The sequence below is a fragment of the Cornus florida genome, unplaced genomic scaffold, assembly GCF_030987335.1.
Source record: "Cornus florida cultivar Cherokee Brave unplaced genomic scaffold, ASM3098733v1 CherokeeBrave_3.0.0_Hap2_Chr08, whole genome shotgun sequence".
In the NCBI taxonomy this organism is placed as follows: Eukaryota; Viridiplantae; Streptophyta; class Magnoliopsida; order Cornales; family Cornaceae; genus Cornus; species Cornus florida.
Genome location: NW_026775578.1, coordinates 98,605,535 through 98,618,357, shown reverse-complemented (window position 1 = coordinate 98,618,357; position 12,823 = coordinate 98,605,535).

Genomic DNA, 12,823 nt, shown 5'->3' with positions numbered 1-12,823 from the left:
TTAATTTATTTTGCATATTTAATTAAATATAGAGTTGCATATTTAATTAATGATTTCTTAACATATTGTTAATTATCTAATGACATATTAGTATAAGATTTGTTATATCTTAAATATCACATGAAGCATATATTTATCCAACAGAAACAAACAAGGTTGAAGCGTCGGTTTCGTTTCGAAACCTTCAGGCAAGTTATTTTCTGACTCTCCTCTTAGAACCCATAAGTTTATCACCTTGGGTATCAAAATTTATAGATTAAATTAGCATGTTAATCACCTAGACATAAGATAAATGCATGTGAAGAAATTAATTAGAAGAAAAGGAAGAATCATTATTCAACTAGGAAACTTTCTTCAATTCCCGTTTTAGTATTCTGTCTGTATCTCTTTCCTCGAGTGCCAAAATGGCTCAAATCTTGCGAAGTTGAACGGAAATTCAATTATCTACAACTTTGTATTTCACGAAAATTTCGTTAAACAGATGTTTACCTTGTCAAAACTGGATTGGAAGATAGTACGAATTTTGTAGATATATATATATTATCCCATAATTGTTTTAACCAATTTGGATAATTTGTATGGGTTGGATGTTGACTAAATAATTCTTAATATTTATATTTAACATGTAACGTGTTATTTAGACATTGCTTAATTGTGTAACATACGTCTTATACTGCCACACATAAATAAATAAATATAACCTAATCAAGTAATAAGTTGTTCATTGATATTTATCATGTTTATATATGTGATGGTGGTGTTGATGAAATCATAATAGGTTATTTATTTAAATTAATTATATGCTTATAACTTGCATGGAGTGCCTATGTATGATTTATTTCATAGTTAATTGTAAAGTTTGGTACGTGGTTAAATTGGAGGCATTGATGAGTTGTTAAATGCATAAATAAATTGCCTTATTAATTGTATGAATAAAATACATACATGGGAAGTATGGGTGAATTGCTAATTAATAGTATGGATAAAAAAACATACTTTTGGAGGCATGGATGAGTTGCCAAGACATAAACAGATTGTCATTTAATAGGCATGATTGATTTGCCAAAGTATAAATGTATTACTTGTAGAGGCATGGTTGAGTTGCTATCGTATAAATAAACATACTTCTAGAGGCATGGTTGATTTGCCAAAACATAAATAAATATTTGTAGAGGCATGGATGATTTGCCAAATTATAAATAAATTGATAGGTAAGTTAGATGATTAAATATACATCTATAAATATTATTCTTATAAGTTAAAGGTGATAAATATTCTTATTAGAATAAACTAATATTTAAAGGATATTATATTATTTTATAGTATTAATAAAATAATACTAGTGTAGGCATGGATGAGTTGTCAAAGTATAAATCTTTGCTATATTATCTTTATAAATAAAATCATACATATGTGGAAATTAGGATTTGGATTAAAGGAAAGTATTTCTTGGATTATTATTTATTATTTAAATGGTTAAATAACTATTTAAATATGTAATTTAGGATTAAATGAGTTTTCTCTTAAAAGTAGAATGTACTTGATGATTAGTTTAAATATAAAAGTAGTCTTATCATTGTTTATAGTCTTAGATTTCAAGGAATATATTAATGAATATACTCTTTATATATTTATATATATAATATATATGTATCATCTTATATTAAAGGTTAAAACTTTAATTAGGATGATTTTGGTTAGAGATATTTTATTTATTGGTTTTCAGAGGCTTGGTAGAGGGAACTTACTCGTGGGTCTAAGCCACGATTTATTTTTCAGGTTATTAGTAGAAGTTCCAGTCTCGAGGTTGAGGATCCGCAGCTGGGAGACTATCATTCATCTACTCATCTTATTTACTTTTTAGTATTGTTATTTATTGTTAGATGTCTAGTGAATTAATAGTTTATGGTTTAGGGGTCCTTGACTTATAGGATTTTCGAGTTGTATTTTAGAATTTTAAATTCATGAAATTTATTTTTGTAAAGGAGGTTTTATTTTATTAATAGAATTTCATTGAGCGATTAATTCATTTTTATTCTTCTTCTTGTATTCTGTGTTCATTTAAATACTAAATTGTTTTGATATTCCCATATTTTTGGATGTGGGCCTGGCCAACCTACACGTGAAAATTTGGGGGTGTCACAAAAAGTCACAAATTCAGTGGGTTTGATCGATCGAAGTGGAATTTCAATCCATCGAACTGGAGTTTGATCGATCGAAACTTCACTAGAAGTGCACAAAATGCAGGAAATTTTCCGAAAACTAGATTTTTCAATTCAACTCATATCTAGACGACGCAGAAAATATCAAAACGAGAAATGAGGAAGAATAGGGTTGCAAACCCTACGAAACACACTAGTCTTTAACGTCTCTAGCAAGACGTTGGGCTCTTTTAACCCGGATCAAAAATCTTTATATGCATCCCCTCCTTGATGGGGTGAATGGAACTTTAAACCCCACCCAACAAACTATTCCCAAAAGAACTTGTTGGATTTGATTCAAATGAGACTGATGGGCCCTTATCAATAAAACTTTTGGGCTTCCATGCCCTTCCAACACTTGATTTGAAAACAACATCTTTTGAAACCATTTTTGAAAGCAAACCATTGGAAGTTTCAACACCAAGCAAAGACTCATTTTTTTCAAATTCATTTTCAAGACATTTTTCAACAACACATACATCTTCATGCTTGTCCATAGAATTGGGGATTGGATTTAAAATATTCAACTTCACCTTCATGTGACCAAATGAAATCTTCATTATCCCCATCCTGCAATTAATGTTGACATTAGCGGTAGCCAAGAAGGGACGGCCAAGGATAACAAGAATTTGGCTCTTAGGATTTGGGACCGGTTCCGTGTCAATGACAATGAAATCAACCAGGAAGAAGAACTTGTCAATTTTAATCAATACATCATCAATGATACCCCAGGGCTTCTTAAGTGATCAGTCGGCAAGTTGTGAAACTACCGACATCGGTTTCAAATCACCTAAACCCAATTGAACATAAACAGAATAAAGGAGAAGATTCACACTCGCTCCTAAATCTAAAAGAGCTCGATTGATAACATGATTACCAATAATGCAAGAAGTGGTTGGTGAACCGAGGTGTTTGAATTTTTGGAGGGTGTTGTGTTATAAAATTGAGCTTACTTGCTCGGTCAAAATAACTTTTTTTCGGTGCTTGGCTTTTGTTCTTCCTCTTAAGGGTGCAAAGATATTTCAAAAATTTAGCATAAGCCAAAATTTGTTGAATTGCATCCAAGAGAGGAAGATTGATTTTAACTTGTCTACACACATCAATGATTTTATTAGCTTTGCTTTATTGCTTTTCAAGAGAGGTGGATGCTTTAAGGCATCTGAGAATTTTTTTATGCTTTTTTTTTTTTATGCTTTGCTTGCTTGCTTTTTATGCTTGTTTTGAGGTTCCTTTGCTTGTTTTCCTTTAGCTCCAAGTACCTAATCAAAGAGTAACAAAGTGAGAAACAAAATAAAATAAAATAAAAATAAGGATCAAAAGAGTACTAATTCCTATTCAATTCCAAAAACGACGTTTCTAATCTCCAGTAACGGCGCCAAAATTTGAAGAAGGTCGCTTGCATATGTCAAAATGTGTGAGTGTGAGAGTGGTTTAAATAACCTTTGAGGTCAAGTTTAAATTTATAAAAATCACTACTACTTATACTATTAACGTAACACAAAGTGAGTAGGGATTGTTCCAAGGGATTTGCAAGGTATTCAGATTAGTATGTCGAATGATCAAAGAGAGGTTTGGTTGGTTGAATTAAGCTACAATTCAATTAAAAACATGTAAAGTAAACAAGCTAAAAAAACATTAGGGTGTAAAGAATGAGAGAGAGGTCTTAGGGCATAGAGTTCACCACTAAGCTTCACCTTTTTAAACATCTAGCATTTGTCAATTTAGGGGGGATTCAATGTTGTAAAACAAGTGTGTGTATGTGTGTGTGTGCGCGCGCGCGGCGCACCAACAATTGAAACAATAAGCATGGATGACAAAACAAACATAAATTATCTACCTAAGTTAATGTGTAGCACAATTCATCAAGCTAAGCAATTAACCATTCAATAAACCCATAATTGATACACACAAAAATCTAGATAAATGTACTACTTGCAATCATAAAAATGGATCATCAAACATAAGTATGGATTGTCTACCTATCTAGGAATTTAAAGACAACTACACTACAATTATACTAATGACAAAGAAATTAAACTAATTAAGCTAATGAAGTAAAACAACCCATCAAGCATAAGTATAATCCATCAAATAAATCACAAGAGTAACCAATAAGCCCCATGCCTTGACCACATTAAATTCACAATTCCAACACACATAGACATGCATCAAATTTGTAGAATCTAATGTAAAGACATAATCATCCATTCCATCATGCATAGACATATGAATAAAATGAAAGATTAATTGAAAGAATTGATCCATATAAATCATGTAGAAACTCAAGATCTATATATAATCATAGGTCAAAACATTATTTACAACAAGAATTCCCTAAAAATAACAAAATACAAAAGTTTAAAGGTAAGCCTAAGGCTATCTCTAGCCCCAAGACGGTGATCTATCAACTCATGGTTATTGTTGTCCCACCCTCAAGGGCTATCTCTATGGTTGAGTTCATCTTCTTCCCCTTTCTTGCCTCTTCTTTTGCTCCAAAAACCCTAATCTAGAAAGAGAAAATTATGTCTAAACTATGAACAATTTTAGCTAAAAGTTGGAAACCCAACAAAAATGGTCCAATTTGATTTAAATACAAGCCTCTTTGAGTAGGCAGCAAGTCGGAAAATAGGCATTTTATTGGTCTAATCCCGCAGCCAAAAGTTAGCTGGAGTTTGGGCGCGCTCGGGAATTAAACAGCTCACTGCCAATAGGGCCTTCGATCAATCGAATGAGACTTCAATGAATCGAGGATAACTTTGATTGATCAAAGATGAAGTGGCAAGAAAATATCTTCTGTTGACCTTATTCTTTGCTGAGCTGGCATGCTAACGTGGCTTTGATGAATCGAGAACCTTCGATCGATCGTGGCTGAGTCTTTGATCGATCGAGATTACTCCAGTGCACTTTTTCTGACTTTTTCCGAATTTTCTTCTAGACTCCCAAAAGGAGATAATAGGCTCTTTTTAACCTGTTTGAACCTTATTGGCCTGAAATAGACAAAAATAAGGATTAAAACTAAAACGAGAAAGTAAGATAGATGAATGAACTAAAATACTCTAACTTAGATGCTAAAATGTGTAACATTTGAGCACTAATCATTAATGCTTTAGATTAAATCCATTCTAACCATGATTTAAATTAATAAGTTTAATTTAAAGACTAGATACTCAAAGTGAAATCTTTATGAGTTCTAAAAGGAAAGATAGAAAAGAACTCGCCTGAGGTTTCGAAACGAAATCGATGTCTCAAGCTTTAATTGTCTCTTCCAATTCCGGCGTCCTCTTTCTCAGATCCGGCCTCCTCCTTGTCAGCCTTCTTTCTCCTCTCTCCCTGCCTCTCTTATTTTTCTAACGTGAAAACCTTTTTTAATAAAGTAATCTTATGTGTCTATATAACCACATTAATACCCTAATCATTTTCCTATAATGACTACTAAACAAAAGAAATAATAATTTTCCTCAAATAATATATATGTATATATTATATTATATAATATTATATATATAATAAATATATATATATATATATCTTTCTATAACACTTATTAATTAATTACATTTATATATATATATATATATATATATATATATAAATGATCATTTAAATAATCACATAACCATGAGCCTTTATTAAATAACCCAACAATGCTTCATCCAAACCCAAGACCACATCCTTTAGTCCAATTTCCCTTAAGCCCAATCCATTTAATTTAAATAAATAAAATAATTAAATAAACACTTAAATTAAAGAAAACTAATTACATGAAACACATAAACAAAATAATAATTTACAACTAAGTCACACCATACTAATAAAATCAACACGCCAACAATTCAATCAATAATCAAGTACACAGACAAACAATCATCATATATAATCACGAAATATAATTTAATTAAAATAAGACAATTAATCTAAGCACTCAATTAAATAAAACAAATCATTTAAAACAAAATAAAAAATAAATAATCTTAATTAAATCAAACAAATCATTTTAAATAAAATAAAAGTAATTAATCCTAATAAATAAATCCTTTAAAATATAAGGGTATTACAGTTTAAGTCCATAAATGAACCTATTTAACTTACACACACTGTCCTCATGACCTTTTACCATGAAACCGTCTGGTTGCCTTATTTAGATGTCTTGTTCAAGATAGACATTCAAAAATGTCGTCTTAACATCCATCTACCATATCTCATATTTATAATGAGCACTAATGTCCAAAAGAGTGCGAATAGATTTAAGCATTGCAACTGGTGATAATGTATCATCATAATCAATAGCTTTAAGTTGAGTGAAGCCTTTGGCAACCAGTCTAGCTTTGAATGTCTCAACATTTCCATACATTCCTCTCTTTCGTTTGTAAATCCACTTACAACTAATAGGCTAAATCCCACTAGGAAGTTCTACAATTTCCAATACTTTGTTAGAATACATAGATTCAAACTCTGATTTCATGACATCTTTCCAACTATCCACATCTATATCAGTCAACGCTTCCGTGTAGCTTACTGGGTCCAACTCATGCTTATCAGGGACGGCCTAAAAGCCCTCACCTAAAAGCATTAATTTGTCGAGTCGGATGATAGTCCTCCCACTACAACGAAAGACCGGTGCAGGAATCAATGTACTAGACGATGGTATTTCAACAGGGACTTCTTGTGTCTCATCATTCTCAGTATTTATATTAGGTATGTCCATACAGGGTATAATTGAGGTGTCAACCATCTCCTCTAACACTATTCAGCTACTAAGTATGTGGTTCATAATATAATCCTCCTCCAGGTACACAGCGTGAGTGCTGACAATAATCTTATTGTCCTTGGGATCATAAAATAATCTACCTCTTGTGCCCTTAGGATAGCCAACAAATAAGCATGCATCTGATCTTGCTTCCAATTTATTTGTCTATTTCTTACGCACGTGCGCTGGACACCCCCATATATGCGTGTGGTTTAAACTAGGTTTTCGTCCATACCACAGCTCATATGGTGTTCTTGAAACAGACTTGGATGGAACACAATTTAAGATGTACATCACTGATTCTAAAGTTAATCCTCCTCCAATTCCACAGCTTATTTGCCTATTTCTTATGCACGTGCACTGGACACCCCCATGTATGCATGTTGTGTCAAGGGGCGGTGTTAATACATCAACCTTCGCAATAGCACGAATTATTGTAAAATAGGGCTATTGGTCAGGTAAGTCGAACCACTGGGACTGCGCTAGTCTAAAGCAACCTAAATGTCTAGAATCATTCTTAGGATGATGAGGTGTAATAAAGAGTTGTTGATTGTTTGTCACTTATACTATGAATTGAAATATGCATTAATGAAAAACTTGCAAGAATTTAAGAGATGAAAGACGAGTAAAGAAGACTAAGGAAGTGAATCCGCCTCCATCCCTATACACATGCTAGATTGGACCTAAATTAGGGGAAAAACAACATATGATGGTCAAGAACTACATGGCAATACATAGTTGCCATGTAAGTAATCAAGAGGTACATTAGGTCTCAAACAAGTATAATCCATCAAAAGGGTAAATATGTTTAGACTACCTAACTAAGGTGTAGCTTATACACGTTTACTTAAATGAAAGACTATCAAATTCTTGACAAAATGATGAAGCACATGGAGCTAGAGATTAAGCATACACCATCAAAGGATTTCCTAAGCAATGGTCTATCAAAGTCACCTATCAACATGCCATTAAATCATTTCATAACCTTGTTTCCATTCTCACCATGTAAACTCAAGCAAAAAGATTAATACAAGACATCACCTAACATAAGATAATGAGCTTGAAGAAATCATCCATACATATATAAACATTCATTACACCAAATGAAGTGCTCTTAGCTATGAAAAAGACCATAAATATACATTGCAATCCCCCAATATAGACTACCTTAGGACATGCTTACAAGGGAGGGACTTCATCACCTCCCTAGAGAAAGAGTTAGTTACCCATTGCTAAGCTAGAAGAAGGAAGAAGCTCCATCCAAGACTCCATTTTCATGCTCCTTCCTTTGCTTGACGAACTCCTCTCTTTTCTTGCTCTCTTCCCTCTCCTCTATCTTGCAAAATGTAGCTTAAGAGATAATGAGTGGCTTTGCTTCCCTTATCTAGATCACTTATCCACCCCAAAAGCTACCAACCAACATCTCCAACCACTTCATAAAGGAAGCAATCCAAAAGGGCTAAAATCTGAGCACAAGTGGGCTGAGTCGTGTAGAATTCTACCCTAATTTCGAGTGCTCGAAATAGGGCCTCGAGCACTCGAAAATTGGGCAGAATGCCCTATGCTTGGTTTGCTCTGCCCGGACCTACTTTGGTAAAACGGCCATAATTTTGTGCTCCAAACTCTGAATGACAAACTGTTTGAAGATTTGGAAAGCTAATTCAGAGCTCTAAAAACTTTATGTTTTGGTGGAGATCCAATTCTCAAGTCTGGTCAAAATTGAAGAACAAGGCAGACTTTCATTGCTGCCAGGTAGTTCTGAGCACCTCTAATAAGAAGATCATAACTCTCTGCTCCGAATTACGAATGACGAACCACTTGAAGATTTGGAAATCTGATTCAGAGCTCTAAATCTTTCATGTTATGATAGAAGTCCAGTTCTTGAGTTTGGTAGGTCAAAATGGCGAACAAAGTTCAGGCTTCACTGCTGCCAAAATTTCAGAATTGGCACCTTGATATTCAAAAACTCTACAAAACACCCTTCTTGCTCCTTTATTGCAATTGAACCTGAAAATGCATAAAAACATACAAATGAAAGTAATCTACATAATTAAACGAACAATGGACTTAACTAATGCAATTAAGGGCGCTTGAATATGCAATATTCGGCGCTTATCATGTTACAGTGGATCCGTCGAAGATTAATTTTGTGATGGATTGGGAATGTCCGAAGACAGTGTTTGAGGTTCAGAGCTTTCTTGGCCTAGCCGGCTATTACAGGAGATTTGTTCGGGATTTCTCTCATCTAGCGGCACCTATGACTCGACTTACTCGCAAGGGAGTCAAGTTCATATGGAATGAGGCTTGTAGTTGTATTTTTTAGGCGCTGATGGTCAGATTGGCATCAGCTCCAGTTTTAATCATACCTAAACGTGGTTTGGGTTATGTGGTCTATTGTGATGTTTCGCGAGAAGGTTTAGGGTGTGTTCTGATGCAGACTGAACGGGTAATAGCTTATGGGTCTCGATAGTTGAAGGCTCACGAGTTGAACTATCCGACACATGATTTGGAGTTGGCAGTGGTGATCTTTGCCCTGAAAAGGTGGAGACATTATTTGTACGAGGAGAAGTTCGAGGCTTTCTCCGATTACTAGAGTCTCAAATATCTCTTCTCTCAGAAGATTTGAATTTGAGACAGCACAGATGGGTTGAGTTCATGGAGAACTACGACTCTAAGTTACAGTATTATCCGAGAAAGGCCAATGTGGTGGCTGATGCATTGAGTAGGAAGTCACGGAATACTCTTGCTAGCATTTTCGTCTACAGATGGAAGATGCTAGAAGAGCTTGCAGATCTTGGTTTACAGTCGTATGAGGATGTTTAATCGGCTATTTTGTTTAGCCTTGTGGCTCAACCGACTCTTGTTAGCAGAGTTATTGAGGCACAGCAGGAGGATAGGGAGATAAAGTCCATTTATGTTTGAATTTTAGGCGGCGAGAATGTAGAGGGTTGGACCTTGCATTCAGACAGTGGTCTCAAGTACAGAGGGAAGATGTTTGTTCTTTTATCTTGTCATGACGTTGTTCTTCAGGATGTTCACCATTCTTGACTCGCAGTTCATCCTGGCGGTACGAAGATGTATCACAATTTGCGGAGACAGTTTTGGTGAAAAGGCATGAAACGGGATATTTCTCAGTTCGTGGCTAAATGCCTTACTTGTCAGTAAGTGAAGGCAGAGCATCAGAGACCGGCAGGTTTGTTGCAACCACTACCAATGGCAGAATGGAAGTGGGAGCACATCACTATGGATTTCGTGACGGGACTTCCGAGATCCAAGGCAGGGAATGATGCCATTTGGGTCATTGTTGACAGATTGACTAAGACGGCTCACTTTTACCTATGGCAGTGAGTGATGATGCAGAGAGACTTATTGGGTTGTATGTGAGGCAGATTGTCAGGCTTCACGGGGTTCCAATATCTATTATTTCGGATAGGGATCCCAGATTCACGTCTCACTTTTGGCAGAGTTTTCAGGAGGCTCTTGATACTGGGCTTCATTTCAGCACGGCATTCCATTCTCAGACTGATTGTCAGTCAAAACGTACCATTCAGATATTGAAGGATATGCTACGGGCTTGCATTTTGGATTTTGGGGGTAGTTGGGAAGACTACTTACCCTTGGTTGAGTTTGCCTACAATAACAGTTACTAGACCAGTATTGGCATGGCACCTTTTGAGGCGTTGTATGGAAGACCTTGCAGATTTCCAGTTTGTTGGACCGAGGTAGGTGCTATAGTCGCCGGGTCCCGATATTGTCTTTGAGAGTTATACTGACAGGAGGAGGAGATCCTTGACTTTTGAGGTAGGGGACCATGTCTTTCTTAAGATTTCTCCATGGAAGGGACTTCTGAGATTTCGGCAGACGGGCAAGTTGTATCCTAGGTTCATTGGACCATTTCAGATTTTGGAGCGCGTCGGTGAAGTTGTTTATCGTTTAGCGTTGCCGCCAGACCTGGATAAGGTTCACGACGTCTTTCATGTCTCTATATTGAGAAAGTACGAGCCGGATCCATCGCATGTTTTATGATAGACGATGTTATTGTTGATGAGGAGGTGACCTATGAGTAGGGTCCAGTCCAGATTCTTGATTCACAGGAACAGGTCTTGCGGACCAAGACTAATCCATTGGTTAAGGTCTTGTAGAGACATCACGGCGTTGAGGAGGCTACCTGGGAGCTCGAACAGGAGGTTCACTTTCGATATCCCAGTTTGTTCTCTCTTTCAAGTACGACTTGATTTTGGGGATGAAATCCTTTTAAGGATGGTAGGTTGTAATGACCCGGTCATTTTCCTTCCTTTCTTTTTTCAGTGATTTCATTTTTTCGACCTATTCCCTATTTTGTCTTTTTCTCATTTATCAGTTTTCCTTACACAACCTCACTTTTTGTGCTCGGATTTGATTCTGGCTTTGCATGAATCCATGATATTTGATTTCCATGATAATTGTATTTTTACTTTCGTAGAAAATACATGCTAGTTGCTTACTTTTTCGTAAAGGGCATGGATGCATACTTTCTTGGAAATATTCTTGATTTTTGGGATTTTAGTGTAATTATGAAAAATAATTATTTTTCGTCTTGGGGATCATTTTGTAATTTAATTTGGAAGATATTTTGGAAATGACTTTTTGCAATTTTTGGAAAGTGTGACAAGTGTCACATTCTTATTGAGCCTCTTGTTGGCATTGAGGTGGAGAGACTTGGATGCATCATCTTGTGACATTTGAAGGGTGGAGATTCACCCACTTGTTGGCCTAGGATAGGTGCACTTGTTGGCTTAGATGGTTGACAGGTGTAGGCTTAGGATTAAACCTAGGAAGGAGCCTTGGATTTGTGACAAGTGTAGGCTCACATTTTAGTCTTACATTGTGTGTGTGAGAGACGTAGTGTAAGAGCACATAGTGAGTGGAGGAATACTAGATCATCCATTCACCATTTGCACTTTCATCTTTTTCATTACATTTGTTCTCAAAACCCTAACCTAGCCACCATTGGAGAAAAGCTTGGTTTATAGCTTATTTCTTCATTTTGGCCTCCTTCTACTCACTTTAGACCATTAACCTTGGGAAAACAACGTTTCCTTTCACTCTCCTCTTCAAAACCCTTGTTTTGTTTTCCATTTTGAGCTTGGTTGTTTGGGATTATAGAGATTCAATTCTCTATTGAGGTAGGGGGTGTTATAGTTTATTATCTAAGGGTTTTACTTGCTTTTGTATGAAATATAAGTTATATACATGTCTTTTATTAATTTGAGAAAGTAATGATTTATCATAACTTGCATATAACTCATTTTAGACTTGGTATATGGCATGGCCATGACTGGATCTTTGTTATCTATTAAATTGGGATGATTTAAATAAGTTTTCAAATCTAGAGATTTAATGAATTTAATTTGATTTAAATTCTACTTAATTGTATTTTGCTTGTATTCCATTTTAGATTTGATATATGGAATGACCATGACTTAGTGCTTGTTATATATTAATTTGGGATCATTTGAACAACTTTTGAAATCGAGATTTAATTAATTTAAATTAATTAAATTCTACATGATAATATCTTGCTCATCTTGCACTTTTGATTTGATATATGTGATGACTATGTTATGTCCTTTAACATATATTAATTTGAGGTTATTTGGAATTGATTTGGAATCTAGAGAATTTAATTATTTTTGTTTAATTAAATTCTATCTAATTGTTTCATGGATTTAATTATATCGTAGAAGTTGTTTCTATGTTTAAATCATGGATTTTGGACTTGTTGTGTATTCACTTAATTGTGTTTTAAGCATTGAATAACATTGTTGTTAAATTTATATTCATGAAAACTTGTTTCCACTATTGAATATATGATTGACTTGTGTAATGAATTACA